The sequence below is a fragment of the Dreissena polymorpha genome, chromosome 5, assembly GCF_020536995.1.
Source record: "Dreissena polymorpha isolate Duluth1 chromosome 5, UMN_Dpol_1.0, whole genome shotgun sequence".
Classification (NCBI taxonomy): domain Eukaryota; kingdom Metazoa; phylum Mollusca; class Bivalvia; order Myida; family Dreissenidae; genus Dreissena; species Dreissena polymorpha.
Window position 1 is genome coordinate 69,025,677 of NC_068359.1, and position 18,741 is coordinate 69,044,417.

Consider the following 18,741-nt stretch of genomic DNA (forward strand, 5'->3'; position numbering starts at 1 on the left):
TGGCTGTTACTTATTTACCTTTAAATATTGAATATGGCTGTTACATTTTCACCTGTAAACATTGAATTTGGCTGTTACCTATTAACCTTTAAACATTGAATATGGCTGTTACCTATTTACCATTAAACATTGAATATGGCCGCTACTTATTCACATTTAAATATTGAATATGGCTGTTACTTATTCACCTTTAAACATTGAATATGGTTGTTACCTAGTCACCTTAAACATTAAATATGGCAGTAACCTATTTACCTTTTAACATTGAATAAGGTTGTTAGATATTCACATTAAAACATTAAATATGGTTGTTACATATTCACCTTTAAACATTAATTATGACAATTGCCTATTCACCTTTCAACATTGAATATGGATGTTACGTATTCATCATTAAAAATTGAATATACCTCTTTCCTATTCACCTTTCAACATTGAACATGCCTCTTACCTACCTTTCTACATTTAGTATGGCTCTTACCTATTCACCTTTCAACATTGAATATTGATGTTACGTATTCATCATTAAAAATTGAATAAACCTCTTTCCTATTCACCTTTCAACATTGAACATGCCTCTTACCTACCTTTCTAAATTTAGTATGGCTCTTACCTATTCACCTTTAAACATTGAATATGGCTGTTACCTATTTCCCTTTAACATTGAGTATGGCTCTTAACTATTCATATCCTCCTCCCAAGCTGTCAACTCCTTAGGTTCTTTATCAATGTTGTCAAACAGTTTCTGCAGTACACAAACAAACAGTTTCTGCAGTACACCAAACATTCAGTATAAAATTTTAAAGACAACATCAAACCTGGTAGTGGTGTTTACGCATGAAATTATCAAAATACTGTGAAAATGAATACCAGCAGCATTAAAAGCATAATTAAAATTCATAAACCCATGTTAAACCACAAAGAACTTGCAAAGAAATTGGACAGTTCTAAGGCAAAGACTTTGTCTCAACAAGGTCCATGAGTGTTCCTGTGAACACAGACTTAAAATGTCCAATGAAAAACAACCCACGTGTAGAGGCTTCAGCATGAGAAAGGTATATCTGCTCAAAAAATCTACTTTAATAAATACATAAGTTTTATGTTTATACTTTGTCAATTTAAAACAAATGTTAAGTCTATGCGGTGAAGCTTTTGAATCTGCTAAGTGTTGCTTTATTAGACAACATTTTCTTTCAACAAACACATGTATTTTTAGGGACGATCATACAAAAGTTGTGTCAATAAATATTTTCTATACCAGAAATAATTTATTATATATAACAGAACTCATAAGTTTTAATTAACAATAATAATAAGTTTCTATTTTAGAAATAACAAGTCTTTATACCAGAAATAAAACATTTCATAGCATGAAATAATAAGTTTCTATACCATAAATACCCAGTAATAAGTTAATATACCAGAAATATTAAGTTTCTTTACCATAAAAAATACCAGTTAGTCTCTAAACAAAACAAAACAAAAAAAAAACATTCTACAACCATCAATTTTAGCAAAAGAAGAACTGAAGTTCCCTCCTTTTTCTCCTCGTCAATGCCACCTTCTGTTTCTGCACCTCAGTCATTGGTTCCGATACGCCAGTTCCGTGTTTTTTTCCTCTTTGTCCGTTATTTCTGATACAAACGTTGTGTCTGCCGCGTCTTTGCTGTGGTATTGTGAGTGGTCTCAATGTTCCCCACTGAAGATCAAGGACACATTGAGAAGCTTGTCCTCAGGCTGCATCTTGGCCTCACGCAGCAGTTTTACCGCCTTGTCCCGAAATGACCTTTTGTATGGGCCATTTTCAACCTGAAGCATGGCGTAATGAGCAACCAGAAGGTAATGGGTCCATCCCCACTGTTTGAGCATTCATAAGCTCTCCCTAAAAGATACCTTATACTGGTTCTACCCAGGAAACAGACTTGAGAGCATTTCATTAGGCTTAAGGCTTTCAATGTAATCAAGCTTAAATAAATAGGTTTAAAATAAACTGACCTGAAAATGTTTGGCTTGATCATAATTTATCTCGCAATAATTTTACTGAGCGGTCACTCAGTGACTATATATAATTATATTCTTTTGAACACAAAAATTAAAGATGGCCTTACATCACATATGTGAAAAACACACAATATTTCATGCAAACAAACAGGACTGATTTGCATTAAAATGCGCTTTTAAACCTCTATTTCTTCCCTGAAACATTTTCAAAATTTATTGAGATATAATAAGAGCAAATGTCCTAATCAGGTTTCATGGTGATCCTAAAAACGTGTGAATGTAGATTTGTGACTGTCACAAGCTTTTTCTTGACTTTGACCTTTGGTCAAGTTGACCCCACATGAAACATGTTCAGAAGATACAATTGAACTAATTTTCTGATAAGATTTCATGAATATTCATCAATAAATGTTGCCTCTAGAGTGTTTTAGTTTTAAACATATCTATTGTAGCTTGGTTGCATAGAAAGCCCTAGGCTTATTCCAAACGCTCGTGAGTCTGTTTCCTGGGACTTAAACCAGTACTTGGTGTCTACGGGGAAAATTTTAAAAAGTGGGCATCAAACTTGTGACCTCCCGATCACTAGGCGAATACCATATCCACTACACAACTGCCACCCGAGTGTTAACAAGGTTAATGTTAATGTTGACAACAAACAACGAAAGACAGGAAGCAGACAATAACAAGAGCATTGTGTGCTCGGTTGAGCAAAAACAATTTGGGATGGGAAAACATAAAGATGACTCAAACGACATTGACCAAATGAGCTTAACACAAAATACAAAACAAACAAGATGGCAAAACAGAAACTTTGCGATAATACGTAACCAGGTTGTCAGCGTTTACACTGATTGACTTACTTTGCAGAATTTGCACAACACATTTTGTTCTGCATGTAAGAAAACTATACACACATTTCTATAGCAATACATGTACCTCTTTTTAAAGGGATCGTCAACCGCGATTGACAATAAAAGAAAAGTTCTAAAATACTGTATTTAAAAAAAAAAAAATTAGTTTATATTGATTAAAATATCGCGACTGGTATATTACATTACTTGAAAAAGTTGTTTAGTTTTCATATTTTCAGTATATTTGGTAATACATTTTCCTAAGTACAGGTACCAGGTAACTACAAGTTTACTATAAATAACGCAAGCAGATTGATCATCATCGTCACGTGGTAAACCCAGGAATGCAAATTGTGCATGCGTAGTGAATTATATAAAATGATCAATCTTCTTGCGTTATTTATAGTGTGTATATTGTTATGTCACCTATTTTTGCGATGTACTTTCGATTTCACATCGCGAAATTTTATTACCTAATATACTGAAAATATTTTTCAAGTAATGTAATATACCAGTCGTGATATTTTAATCAATACAAACAAATATTTGTAAAACAAATACGGTATTTTAGAACTTTTCTTTTTCCGTCAATCGCGGTTGACGGTCCCTTTAATATCAAGTCTTTAAGCAGAAAATATTTTTCTATCTTTAGTAAATTTGCTCCTGACCTAAACACCACTGGCTGAAAATGAAATACCATGATATGAACATATCAAAATGAAATACCTTGATTTGAACATATCAAAATAAAATACCATGTTATGAACATATCAAAATGAAATACCATGATATGAACATATCGAAATGAAATACCATGATATGAACTTATCAAAATGAAATACCACGATATGAACATATCAAAAGGAAATACCATGATATGAAAATATCAAAATGAAATACCATGATATGAACATATCAAAAGGAAATACCATGATATGAACATATCAAATTGAAATACCATGATATGAACATATCAAAATAAAATACTATGATATGAACATATCAAATTGAAATACCATGATATGAACATATCAAAAGGAAATACCATGATATGAACATATCAAAAGAAAATACCATGATATGAACATATCTCCCTTTCTCAAAGTTCAAGATAGCACTTAGAATTCGAAGATCAAGTTGGGCCATCAAACAGCTGGTCCGGAATGATAAGTCTTGATTGATGACAATAGTGCGAGATAACTCACATCTACCCTGATGAGACGAAATGTCGTGTGTTTAACCTAAGAGGTCAAGGTTACAGGTCAAATGTCAAAATTAGGATATAAAACAGGATGTCCTTGCTGTATGTAACTTTTGTCATTCATCATTCAATTATAAGACAATGAATGGTGCATTAATACCTTGAGGAAACTGAGTATCGCGTGCAGCATACGTCACACTGCCTTAATTTTATACATGAACTTTTTCCATAAATAGCTTGTTCCTTACTTATGAAGAGTTTTGAGACAAGCTAAAATGTAGGGCATCCGTCTATAATTGACAATGTCTATTTTTATATATGATTTCAGTCATAAACTGTAAAACCTATTTATTGCGAAAGGCAGACATGACGTGCATATTATACCACTACATAGAAACCCAACCTGGGCTTTTCAGCCTTTACATCGTGTTGTGTTTTGTAGGCTTAATAAGACAGTTATTTCTTTATGTGTGCGAATTAAGCATTATTATATGAACATAAACTGTTTACAAATGTTCATCAGTATGTTCACTTCTATTAGATTTGTTGATAGCATGTCTTCATTTTAAATAGTTACTTAAACAGTAGTTGGATTTTAATCTCCAACATATATTGATATCTAAATTAAACAGTTTTTGTAAGTTTGCAGTGTCTAAAACATAAAAATTTGATAAATTCAATCGGCAGTCGAATTTAACGCAACATAAAATTATTTAAAAACATCTATGTCAAAACAAATCTTAGATAGCAGCGCCATAAATGTTGTAGTTTACCATCCATAAATATGTTTGTGTTCGTTATTAACCCATCAGCATCCCATCTCCTGTCATGAAATGGTATTTAGCCAAATGCACTGTATGCTATCTGAATTCCTTTCATTCTGGAGATTTATTATTGGAATAAATAAAGGTGTTGTGTACCTCATTACATATGAAGTTTTTATGCCCTCGGTAGGGTGGCATATATCAGTTGAACTGTCAGTCCGTCTGTCTGTCTGTCTGTCAGTCTGTGCGTCCGTCCGAAAACTCTAACATTGGCCATAACTTTTGCAATATTTAAGAGAGCAACTTGATATTTGGCATGCATGTGTATTTCATGGAGCTGCACATTTTGAGTGGTGAAAGGTCAAGGTCACCCTTCAAGGTCAAAGGTCAAAAATCCAAGGGAAGTAACAAGCTTTAAAGGGAGATAATTTCTATTTTATATAATTTGGCAGGTACAGATCATTTTCACAAGGGAAGTAATATGTTTTAAGGGATATAATAAAAAAATGCATTTCAAAGCGGCGCAGTAGGGGGCATTGTGTTTCTGACAAACACATCTCTTGTTTATTTATACATGGCAACTGTCAGACATACGCACTATGTTCAACACAATCGACTGGTGGGTGTTTTACTGTAACACACACATGGTAGAAACATTTGTAAGAAATCCAAGATATTGTTGTCTAAAGTTATGTCACATCATAAGTATGGGAGAGCGCCTCAAAACCGTCCTCAAACTGAAGGATGAGCAAAATAAAATGCTATTCAAACACACCATTGTGCTGAAAAGCAAGTAAGGTTTTTCTTTCAGTTGCAGACAACGTTAAGCAATTGCTATACTTTCACTTCAAAGGCCTACTACCCCACACTTTCCCACTTTTACCTGCCTTACCTTTTCAAAGATATCAGGGTATATTAATTTTCTGACGTCAGCCATTATATCACGTGTTTTTTTTCTATGTATGAATTTTATTCCAATCATCTCCAAGTCTAATGAAAAAATATATGTGTTTAATGGCCAATCGGAACATATTGGTGACAATACAAGCTAGAGCAAATTTGCACACGTTTCCACACGGAAATGGAGCTACAATCTATAAATATATATCGCTGGTATATTTCAGCCTTTTTGATCATTTTCGACCAACAGATTTCATTCAATTTTCGTATTTTTAAATGACGTTACAATGTCCAATAATTCTTTACCCCCTCCAACCACATGGTTTGAGAAATCATTTTGAAATTCCCATCAACTGAACTTTGGCTTATGTTAGTCTCTTAAAATAAACGGACTTAACCACGTAGGATAAATCACGAAAAGTGAACCATTCCTGTTCACTAACCACAGATACATTTCGTTGCCAAAGGTTAATGTCTTAATAATGTCCAAATTGTGAACATGTTTCAATGGAAGCAAAGTAGATTCAAAGAAACATGAAACGGCATAACATGAATATTTGACAATGACGACTACAATAGCATTAACATTAGCATTGTCAAGTATGTTACATTATCATGCTTGTGCATTGTTATATAACTTAACAACTATGTTCGCAATCATGAGACGACTTGGCAAATGTAACAAACGTCCACATACATCACAGGTATAGGTAAGATCTTAAGTTCAGAGGTCAAATTTGGCATCAAAATGTACTGAAGTTATATTATTAAACTTTGTTAACTTATAAAGAGCAATTATACAAACCCTTTTTGCAAACATTGGTTAAGGTCATGTTGCTGTGACTAAAATGCATAACTTACAACTAACATACATAAAAATGGTTATGACATATTATTATTATACTTGGTATGCATATACAACTATAGGTTCCCAACATGTCAGTCTTATCCTTCTGTTAACTTGTTCGTTTAAAAAAACTTGTATACAGTAATAACTCAAAAAATACGTTATATATTATTACGAAAACATTTTCTATAGGGTTTAATCAGTCCTTACATGTGTTTACATATGTTTGTCTGTCTGTCTGCTGTCCGTCCGCCCGTCCGTCTGTCCGTCCGTCTGTCTGTATACACATAAATAGCAATGTGACGGTTATATGCATCACCCTTTTTAACAAGCGGTCAAATGTATATTGTATGTTAATAAAACAATACCTAATATTGTTGTACTTAATATACATTTTAATTTTAAATGTTAACAGATAATGGGCAATATGAAGGTAATTCAATTTGTTTTGTAGATGTGTTTAACACAACCGGGGTTTCGTAAATTGCTAACAGTACTGCCAGAGACTTGTTCAATATCAAATAATTGGTAAAACACATTTTTGCACATAACGATATTTGAAAGATAAACCTTAGCCAATTAAACCAAGAATTAAAAATAAATAAATAACTGGGTATGTCGAATGATTTATTCACTCTCTGACATTTAGATACTTTTCGCATATTTTTTATTGAAAAGATTATTTGAACACCTTTTTTCTTAAGATGGTACATTGCTGTTACAAATGAAACAAATTCCATCAATAGTTTGCATAACTGATTCATTAGAGTTCTGAAATTTGAAAGATTACTTCTAATACATGGTAATTGAAAGAGTTTTCAAATGATCACCCTTCACACTTTATGGAATCTAGAAAGTTTCTACCTTCAGCTTTATGAGCTGCAGCGGACGAACGAGTGTTTGGAGGCTATCATCAGCAGAAAGACGGGCCATGAGAAGTAGGGAACACTTAACATAGTGTTTAAAAAATATGTGGACATTTTTAAAAGATTGTATATTTCAGACATTACTCTCATTTTAAAATAAATACAAGAATTGTATGGAAATAATCAATTATAAATTTTCACTACATTAAAGAGCCAATGACTTCAATCACCGAGGACCATTGTCCACAAAAAGCCACAACTTTGTTTGAAGACGTTTTAGTTTACAGACGTATTCAAATAAGGGATGTTTTATCATGAAATACAGTTGTACATGTGCAGTGTGTAGCATGATATGTTTAATAATGCTTGAGTTGAAATTCACTTAACTTCTACAACTTTCAACACGTTACGAAACGTGGCCTCGGGTGATATCATTATTATTGGGAAAATCTCTTGTTCTCCTATAAAAGTTGATGGTACAAATTTACATGTTTTTACCTTAAAATAACAATCGTTGAACATCCGAAACGAAGGATGTTTCACCACATTTTATATTAACATATATTTTGAACAAACATTTGTTGTGCAAACACATTTTGAACAATTCTTATTTCAGGTATCTTTATGAAACATGCAAAGGTTTAAGAAGTCGGTACGAGAAAAAAATGCAGGAAAACGAGCGACTGTTTAAGGGCAACGATGAATTGAGGCTGAAACTGTAAAATCGTTCCTCACCTGACCTTGACAGAGAATTGAGAACGTTTAGTTCAGAAATAACGCCCCCCCCCAAAAAAAAAATAAATAAAAAAATAAATATTCTGTCCCCATAATGACATTGTCTTCGGGCTAAGACGCTGGGGCTCATAAAACAATTGAACGACCTTTTGGAATAGTTCCAACAGACGAACTATTAAACCAGATCACTATTCCTCGTGCAAAGCAAAGTGCACAAAATCCGCTGACGAAGTCGTGGTCATCAAGCGTTGGTTCTCTGGTTGATTTCTTTAGTTGCTCGGAAGGTCGTAATGCCACCTCAATGTCACAGTCGTCGTCTGCTGAAATGGAAAAGGATGACAGCCTATCTCCCGCAGCAGTCAGCAAGATTTCTACAAGCAGATCCTACTCGGATAAACAGTCTTATGCTAAGTCAGTTTTGTCAGAAGTAAGTGAAAGATTGAGCACTGAAAATGCTTCTGTTCGGTATGAGCTTGTATCTTGCAAGAGTGGGGAATCATCACATCAATCAGAGCAAAAGAATGCCCCATAAATGGAGCCATTATCGGAAAGTGATTACGAATTCAATGAAAATTTAATTGTGTGACAGATAATACCGACGCTCCGGTACAAATTCGTTTACCTCCTCCGCAGCTTCTGTTGCAAGACTTCAATCTGTAACTCTTTCATTAACGCCTTGTAAAACTACCAATAAACATTGAAGAAAAGAACGTCAAATGGTCAGTCCGTCAAACATGTCATACATCTGTTATCGTTCATTAGAACTTTTTTTATATGAACAAACTGAATATTTAAGTTGTTATAATATTTGTAAAAAGCAATTGACTGACAACAATAATTGATATTCGTCGGAATTATATAAAGTTAACTGACATATTCGCTTTAGTCATTTGTAGAAGTGCTTGTTACACATGTCTGCGATCATTCGCGGTGTTGTGTGCGGGGGCGTAGCTAGCATTTTTTTAGGTGTAGGCCCGGATATGATTCATAAAAACGACGGATAATCCCCCTGAAAATAATTAAATCCTATAATGCCTGTGGTGAGATTTAAAGCATATCTAGACAAACAATAAGATAATAAAATATAAGACTATTGCTTTTTTTTCTTTGATATTTTACTGTTTTATCTCAATGTCAGAGAACTAAATTTTGTTTTTGTTCGGCATCAAGGGACCGAACCGACCCGGATTCAGTCAATGTCTCGGCATACGGGAGCAAGTGCTCCATTTTAAATTTTCGCGGTCATAAACATCATTCGGAATGTTTCTTAAAATTCCAACGATAATCGATTACACCTTACTGTAGTGTTGAAAGGGAGACATGTAGATCTACGTGTAGATCTATGTAAACTTGTAACAGCAAGGCACGTGAAAAGAAGCGAGCTACAATCAATGCACATAAAAAGAAGTAGACTTGAAATTGGAAGATATGTCTTTTGAATCCATTTTCTGAGGATAATGTTAATATGAAATGCAGATTTCTAACACCTCCGTCCCCAAGGTCAACATTTTAATGCGTTTTTCGAAGTTGGAGCATTTTTATTTTTTTCGTGCTTCAAAAATAATTGTGGGCCCGGGCAAGCTGTGCCTAATTGCAGATACGCCCCTGGTGTGAATGTGTTTGTCTAGGGTTACTTACAAAGTGTGGGTCATAATTATCACACGTCAGTTAATTTGTCCATGGTTATGAAGTGATAGTTACTGGACATGTTTATTACATAACAATAAGTTCGTCAATTGTGATAAAAAAGTAACTAGAAGGACTGAAAGGTTCTTATTGAGTGTTTGAAGTGACGAAGCCAATTTCAAAGGAGTCTTATTGAAGTACATTCAAGGCCAAACTGACGAACATCCCTGAACATAACTGGGGATTAAGGGTGTTAACAATGAAAGCTTATCCTTTCTATTCTACCGAAACGAAATTGACTCCATCGATAAAGCTTAATATATAATTCATCAGAATATGTAGTGTAAGCTAATAACACAGTGTAATGTATTACCTATTGCGTAGTATGTGAACTTACGAAACAAATGCAGGATTATTGTGTGGATTATGTTCGATTCACGGTCTTTCAAACCTTTGGTTATTTGGTCTAAAATAATAAACATTGGTAATAATGTTGAGTCGGGATCTTACTTTCATGAACCGGTCTAACCCTTAAATAACATTAATAAATGTCATACGATGAATAGTGATTTGGCAGTATATGTAGCCTTAAAGCCAGATACAATTTTACAACCATTTTTAACTCAAAAGATGGACCTGAAGTACTTTCACTGTACAATATTCAAAATTTGATTTTGAAGTGCTGACATTTTAAAACCAGCCTGTGAATATGCGCGCCTCAATATTGTTTGTTTCAGATGATGTGGCCCCTTTTATGAAAAATTGTTGTCTTTTACTTGTGTCGTTCGTTCAGATTTTTGTTAGAGGAATGAAACTCTTCCAGCCTATAAATTATAAACCAGAATTTTAAGATGCGCACCTCTATGTGTTGTTTTTCTAGTAGCATGGGAGTTTTCAAGCCAGTTAGGGGTCTCAGTGTCATTAAAACACATTTATTGAGTGTTGTTTAAGTATTGTAACTTCAAAATCACACTATTTTTAATCGTGAATTTATTATATTTCTTATAAACTTGTTAATTAATTTCATGGAAACTTACTGGTAGATGTTATAACTGTATGTAATACAGTTTATAATATGATGCGTTATAAGTACAGAACCAAGAATGAATTGAACATTTAGTGTCTAATACGTTATTCAAATGAGGCGTGTCCTGTGAAAACCGGGATATTTAAATGTAAAAAAGTGTCATTCTAGACGACCATGTGCAGTCTGCACATATTTCGATTAAACGTTTTGTTATACTGTTTCTAAGAATTCTCTTTCCATTCGATTGTATATAAGGTGCTCGTACCGTACCGGGAACGACACTAAGCAAGCAAATAAAACCCGATTTTCCCGAGACTCGCTTAATATATATTTATCTATATGAATGCATAGTGTTCAATTAATGTACAGTTGTTATTAATTAATTTCAAGCTCTAATTTTTTTAAATGAGCATAGTTACCGTTTATTTATAAAATTTCATTCATTTGAAATTGATGCAGTCATGTTTTGTGCAATTTGCATATTGGAGTATATTAAACGTTATCGTAAACAGGGTTGTTTTAGTTGGCTTTTTGTCTTTTTCTACGAGAACATTTTTGTGTAAGCATGAATGTGATCATTCACAAATCTTCATGCTAGATTGACTAGTCCTCATGGATTGATGTTAGCCCATGAAACATTAAATGTTTATAAAGAACTAATCTGGTGAGTAACTGTCTGGCATCAGTCCTTGCGTGTTATGTGCCATAGATCCTCAACCATTTTTTTCAAACCACATGGTCTCCTATAAAACTAGGATTACTTTTACAAAACATGACAAGCATGATCCTTGGGTAATCCTCTTTCAAAGTCGTTAAAATTGGTCTAGTCGGCTGTATATAAAGGTAACCATCAATAACATTATGTAAATAAAATCGAAAATATTGGACTACTTACCCCCCAAAATTGCCCAGAAGTAAAATGTTGTGTATATAACATCATATTGTGGTCCTCTAAAATAGGTTTGCTACAGTCTTTCCCTCGGTTAAAAACTGAGCACACCGCAAGGTCAGATTGTGAATATATACTTAATTAGCAAATGTTTCTTGTCCGCCAGGTGACAAGGCCCTGATATGTAAGACTTGGTATTCAATTTTGTTGAGTGGTCCTCTGCTAAGTTTTGCAAATAAATCTGTCCCCTGTTTTCAACACTTGACACACCTAATCACACGTTAAATAGTATGTTAACAAATTTACTTTTCATATGGAACCACAAGACTCTAAGATATTATATTTGGTACGTTCAGTTTGTTTGCATCATGTTCCTGACATGGCCATTCACTTATGTAGGATTGAACTTATTTGGAAAAAATCTTTTTAAACAAATGGTCACCGAATTGTAATGTGTAGTTTATGAAATCAGATCATAATACCTCTGGCGACGTACTTATTTACAGAGTGACAATAACCTATTCTGTATAGTACATAATGTAAAATCTACAAAAATAACAAACAATGACAACATGACTGTCAGAAAATTCCGACCACAGATACTACATTCCAGAATACAAAAAATCAATTACTCCACAAATAAATTTTATTTATATAAACTCGTATTGAACAATAACATTAAATAAATTCTCTTCTGAAACTCTAAGGCCCAGTGTTGTATTATAAATTGTCATTTATTGGTGTTCTTTATAAAGTTTCTTAAGAGTGTGATAGTATCGTTTCGTGCCCGGGTTCCTTTACTATACTAAATATCAGAGTATTTAACTCTGAAATATATATCTGTACTATGAGCACATTGAACTAGTCATCAGGATCAACCTGATTACATTGCCCAAGCTAGTGGGAAGGCCGGCATAAAGTTATAAGAAAATATATAAATTTTATTTAACTACAACTATATACTTCAAATAGTTACAAAATTAGACAATAAATATAGAATTGTTGACATCAATATTATATATAAAAATTATCATAATTAATCTGTGAAAGAATATTTTAAAGGGAGGGAATTCCCTTAACATACAGGGAGGTAATATTACCCGGTTACATTCCCCCCTCCTTGCGAAAAAAATTGAGCACAAAAAAGAAACATTTTTTTCCGTCCTTTGAAATGAATAGAACCGGTGTATGAAACAAAAACAACACAACAGTTTATACTAGTAACAGTACCAGTACACACAAATCAGATACATGAATTTCAAACACTATACACATTAATTCGATATCCATTCACAATCATACACCTTTAAACGGAACCAATGTATGAAACAAAAACAACAAAACAATTAATTCTAGTTATAGTACCAGTACACACAAACCAGATAAATGAATTTAAAACACTTCAAACATGAATTCGATATTCGATATTTATTCATTATCATACACTTATAAAGGACCTAAAACTTGTTGGTTATAAGCAATTTTTAATCTTTATCTTTAAACCGGTTCAAGAACAAATACGAATTTTATAAACAAAGAAGTCAACAACTGCAAGCAACAGGAAGGAAATACACAATATTCAGTGTCTGAAATGGTTGTTCACCGTTGAGCAGACAAGCCTCAACTTTACATTCGAATGGCTTGAACATTGGGAAAGGTTCTTTAGCTTCCATGTTGCTTGCCATCTATAGGTTAATATATCATTTCATAAAATCTATACACATATGGTTATATTCTGTATTATTTATTATTAAATAATCTGACTAAGTAACATCTTAACAAAAATGTCACAACTTTTCTATGTTTAGAATATTATAATTTATTACTAGATAAAACACAAACTTTTAGAAGTTCATATGTGAGGTATGATACATTATATTACAACATATGCAAAATAATGTCATTTTCAACACTAGTTCAATACTAAAGACTATACCGATATCACTCTTCTACCTATTGCATACAAGTAATGCAACAATAGAACCATGATATAATATAATATACTATTCAACATTTCTTCATTAGTGTGTCTACTAGCCAATAATAGTACATTAACTGTACAACATATCTTATTTACAAGTGTCTATTTCCTAACCAGACAACTCCCTATAATATAAGACTTCAACATAGCCTTATTAACCAGAGTCAAATATTTTACGATATTTGATTACACGTTCCCTTCGTGACCAGGGTATGTACATTGTAAGGTTAATCGTGGACATTTTCATTTGTTATGAAAGCTAATTTCTGAATACAGATCTTAGATTGCAAAGGTCCTCCATAGGGTTTCAACTGATCAACATACAGGACTTATATTAGTGCGTTAGAATGATATGGGAAAAACTGATCCTGATTGATAATTACATTTATGCACTTATACTACCTTTATTTTCTAAAGAACTGTCGAGATTTTTTTCTCCATAATTAAAAAGCCAAAATTATAACATCGTGGGTGTTCAAACTAGTCCACTTAATCCAGGAAGCATGTAAGTTAGATTGGCAGTCAGCATAACAGGTGGGGCCTGCTATACCCCGGCCCCCCACACAAAACAATACAACACCAACATAATAAAAGCTTCAGATACTACTCAAAACGAGACCAGATATTATATGATGAAACGTCGATTTGTCCTCGTTGCAAGAAATATGTACATGAATTAGAGAATATAATCATGGGGCTTCCGACATAACAAAGCACAGAAAAAAAATGAATTGCTTTGTCATTCCGCTGGTTATTGAGATTATGATAATTATGAGACTTGACGAGTTGATTAAAACTATGGTGAAACAGTTGCATGTAACTAAAGCCAAAGCAGGCCACCCAGTTAGGATTACTGTAATTTAGAAATATGATGCAATTAGATTGAGAAACAATTGATCATTTTGTTATCAGACGTTGTTACAAAGAAAAGTTTTTTCAGCTATTTAAGGAAATTACAGCAGATACAATACGTAGGAAATGCTTGAAAGAGACAGAAAAATGTCATCAGGTTATGTTCACGACTGCACGCAGCAATGTAATTTCGAGAAAGTTGACTCAAGGTATGTAATGTACATATGAAGATGAAGTTCGAGTTGAAAAGTTTAAGGCAAATACTACATATGACATATTTGCAGAACGATTTATGGCCTCACTGAAAAATGTGTCAAAACATCTATCGTTTCAGGAGAAAGCTACAGAGATGATCTGAAACAACATATACTTCACCATATGTCGAAGAACCAGTCATATCATATTCCTCTGTTCAATCGACAACAAGACAGTCGTGCGAAAACAAAGAAAACACAGAATATGCTGAACGTTTGATATCATGTTGGGTTAAAGAGAAGACGGAAAGACACATTCGAAAACAAACATTCAATCCGGTGCCTTGAAATGTATAAGCAAAAAAGGGTTTAATGTTCATATTATAAACAAGGAAACAAATTTATATTATGTATCCACGTTAAAAATTGTGTACAACCCGCAGTAGAATGTACAGAGCAGCAGATCAAAACAACCAGAAAAGCAACAACAACGTCCGCAAGAACGTCTACACAGGTCGCGAAGTCCGCCTTAACAATAATCTGATGAGTGACATATATAATGATTACAAAACTATAATGTGTCGTTTGTTAAAGAGCCATACTAATGCTTTTATTTGTAAAGTTATAACCATTGATTTACGTTGATGTTTGAATATTAAACAATATTGTCTTTACTGAAATATGTAATGCCGTTTATTTTATTATGCCACGACAGCGCATTTACGTTGGAGACGCTGACATGATATTTTCAAGTGTTATCGGATACCCATCCGATAACATTTTTAAGCTCCGCCCATCAATATCCGTTTTAAAACTCCGCCCATATTTGGTTTACTCAATGATTTTTTTTAGCGTTCCATGTTTTAGCCCCGCCCATTCTGAGAACTACTTTTTTGTAGGCGTGGTATGTCGCTCCTTTGATTTAAATGGAAACAAACAGCGATTCATATTTTATTCAGAAGTTATAACATTAATAAACAAAAAGTTTTTTTTTTTTTAAACAAAGCTAACACTTTATTAAGTATATATCTATAGGGAAATATAAATTAATGAGCATTAATCAATGGAAAAAAATTAAACAAATACAAATGTGCACCGCTAGCCTACCATTCATTGGCTGCAGATGAACACAATTTAAAACAGTAATGATAAACATTTAAAACGTAACACAAATATACTTAACACGTTTTAAATAAAATATGACAGATTTGATCAAGTTAAAGAAGAATTTATGACAAATATTCACTAAACATCTCGTCTAAGATTATATAAAAAAAAATAACTAATACTTTACAAATGCTTTCCTTTTTTGTGTCATTCTTATAAAAAGCAAGGCAAACAGGTGAATAGCATACACAAAGAATTAACATTGACAAAGTAAAATAATTAATACTTGATTGAGATGCTTTGCTAATGCCTGCCATGCCTAATAATACATGACAATTTCATTATTTTTAAGTGTCTGAAATCAAACTTTCACACAAAAAAATGATACTATCTCCACAACCAAACAGGAAATTTGTGTGGTCAACCTGAAAATAAAATAAAGATTCCTTTAGAAGAAAAAACATCATCAAACATTCATTGCATAACTGCTTTAACCCTTTCAGTGCTTGAACCGAATTTTGAAGGCCTTTGCAAACAGTTTGGATCCAGATGAGACGCCACAAAACGTGGCGTCTTATCTGGATCCAAACTGTTTGCTATTCTTATAGTATTCTTTGAAAAAAAATGAAGAAAATGTTTATTTTACAAATTCAGCAGACGACATTTTAGCAGACGACAAATTTCCCAGCATGCTAAGGGTTAAAAATAAAAATCCAGATATATAATTTGCATTAAAATTGAAACTTTATAAATATAGTGACATATAGATTTATGACATGTTCAGATAAAACAATTACATAAATACTCTCAAAAATAAATTTGTCGACAAAAAAGTATTACCTTTCCGACAAATTAATTAGATGGGTTCATGTGAAGCTGTGCCGGGATGCAGTTGGGGGGGGGGGGGGGAATATCTCGAGTTGGTTGAGAGGCAGAGAAAGACTCGGACAAGTGCAACTGACAAGGGTAGAACTGTGCCGCCAAGAATTTTGGTAGATATCATCACCCATGGAATGTGTGGTCGCAACTTTCTGCCATTAAAAGAAAAACATTTCATATTATAATAAAATAAAACAAATCCAACAGGAGATAACATTTCAAAATAGAGTGTTTTAATAACATTTTTATGGCACAACTTGAACAAATTGCAACTTTAATAGACACAATATTATTAATACAAAATGAAAATGTATAAACTCCACTTAATATAAAAATAATTAAGAATTTCTTTTAACTTAAAATATTTTTATTATGGCTTTTTTTTGCTTATTAAGGGAATATGTGTTTGTTTTCCTAATTTGAGAAATTTGCGACTCAAATTTTCACAATTTAAAGAAGTTCGGGACTCAAATTTTCACAATTTAAAAAAAGTTTGCAACTCATTTTTTCACAATGTTGATCTGTGGGCGACACAATTTTGAAAAGTTTTCGACACATGTTTTCAAAAAAGTTGCACAGCGCGCAACTCATTTGTTCACAATTTTCAACAGTGAATTTTTTTATGAACAGTGCGTGACTCAATTTGTTCACAATTTTGAACAGTGTGCAACTCATTTTTTAAAATTGTGAACAGTGCGCGACTCATTTTTCCACCATGTTGAATAAACAGTGCGCGACTCCTTTTTTTTCCAAATTTTGAACAGTGCGCGACTCATTTTTACAAATTTTGAACAATGCGCAACTCATGTGTTTTCACAATTTAAGAGTTTGTGACTTATTTTTTTGTAATTTTGAATGAACAGTGCCCCACAAAATTGTCCCCCATATTTGAACAGTGCGCAAATGATTATTCCAAATTTTGTACAGCGCGTGACATGATTTTTTCACAATTTTGAACAGTGCGCAACTCATTTTTCCACAACTTTGAATGAACAGTGCATGACTTATTTTTTTGCAAAAATTTGAACAGTGAGCAACTCATTTTACAAATTTTGTACAGCGTGTGACTCATTTTTTCAAAATTTAATTTATGAAAAGTGTGCGACTAATTTTTCCACAATTTTGAAATCATAATGAACAGTGGGCAACTAATGTTTCCCACAATTTTGAACAGTGCGCGACTCATTTTTTCAAATTTTGGTACAGTGCGTGTCTCATTTTTTCACAATTTCGAACAGTGCGCAACTCATTTTTCCACAATTTTGAATAAACAGTTCGCGACAGTAGAACAACTGGCACTGATCATTGGTTCATCAGCATGAGAATGGGTGTAAAAAAATGGCACTAATAATGAAACATGTGTGTTTAAGCATGCATACATAACAATGAAACTTACCAACCACTCGGCCAGGAAACATATGGTGCAGAAGCTGCGGGATTCAGCATGCTCTCCCACTGATATTATGCAGATCAGTGGTCAAACTGGCAGTCAACTTATGTTGGGATTTCCCAATTGTGAAGATATTAACCTCAGCAATCTCCAAACACAAACATGTTCATTTATTGTCAGTCAAACAGCAATTAATCCATCATGTCACCCTGACAGTCTCAAAACACGATGCAAAACCAAAGCATTTTCGTTTCGTCTAACCCACAGCTGGTAACGTCGCTGAATATTGCACAAAAGCAGCTTCATTATGAAGTTCCAGCGACTCAAAATACACGTTCCCCACCCACTTTGATTTCGCACGTGAAGGCCTGTTTTTTGGGGAAAACTGTGAACATCTCACAACTAAACGTATATTACGGAGATGGACACGTTGAAAAATAAATCACTCTTATCACTTCCAAATTGCACACTACGTTTAAATCCCGTTCCATTTGATTATTGTATTTATTGTTTGAAATTTTCACTCTACACATTCGCTTTGAAAATAGCGGTTGGTGTGTACTCTTGGAAGTACATGTCGAATGTGTTATTGTAAAATATATATGGTATTGTGTTTTTAGTGCAGAAATTG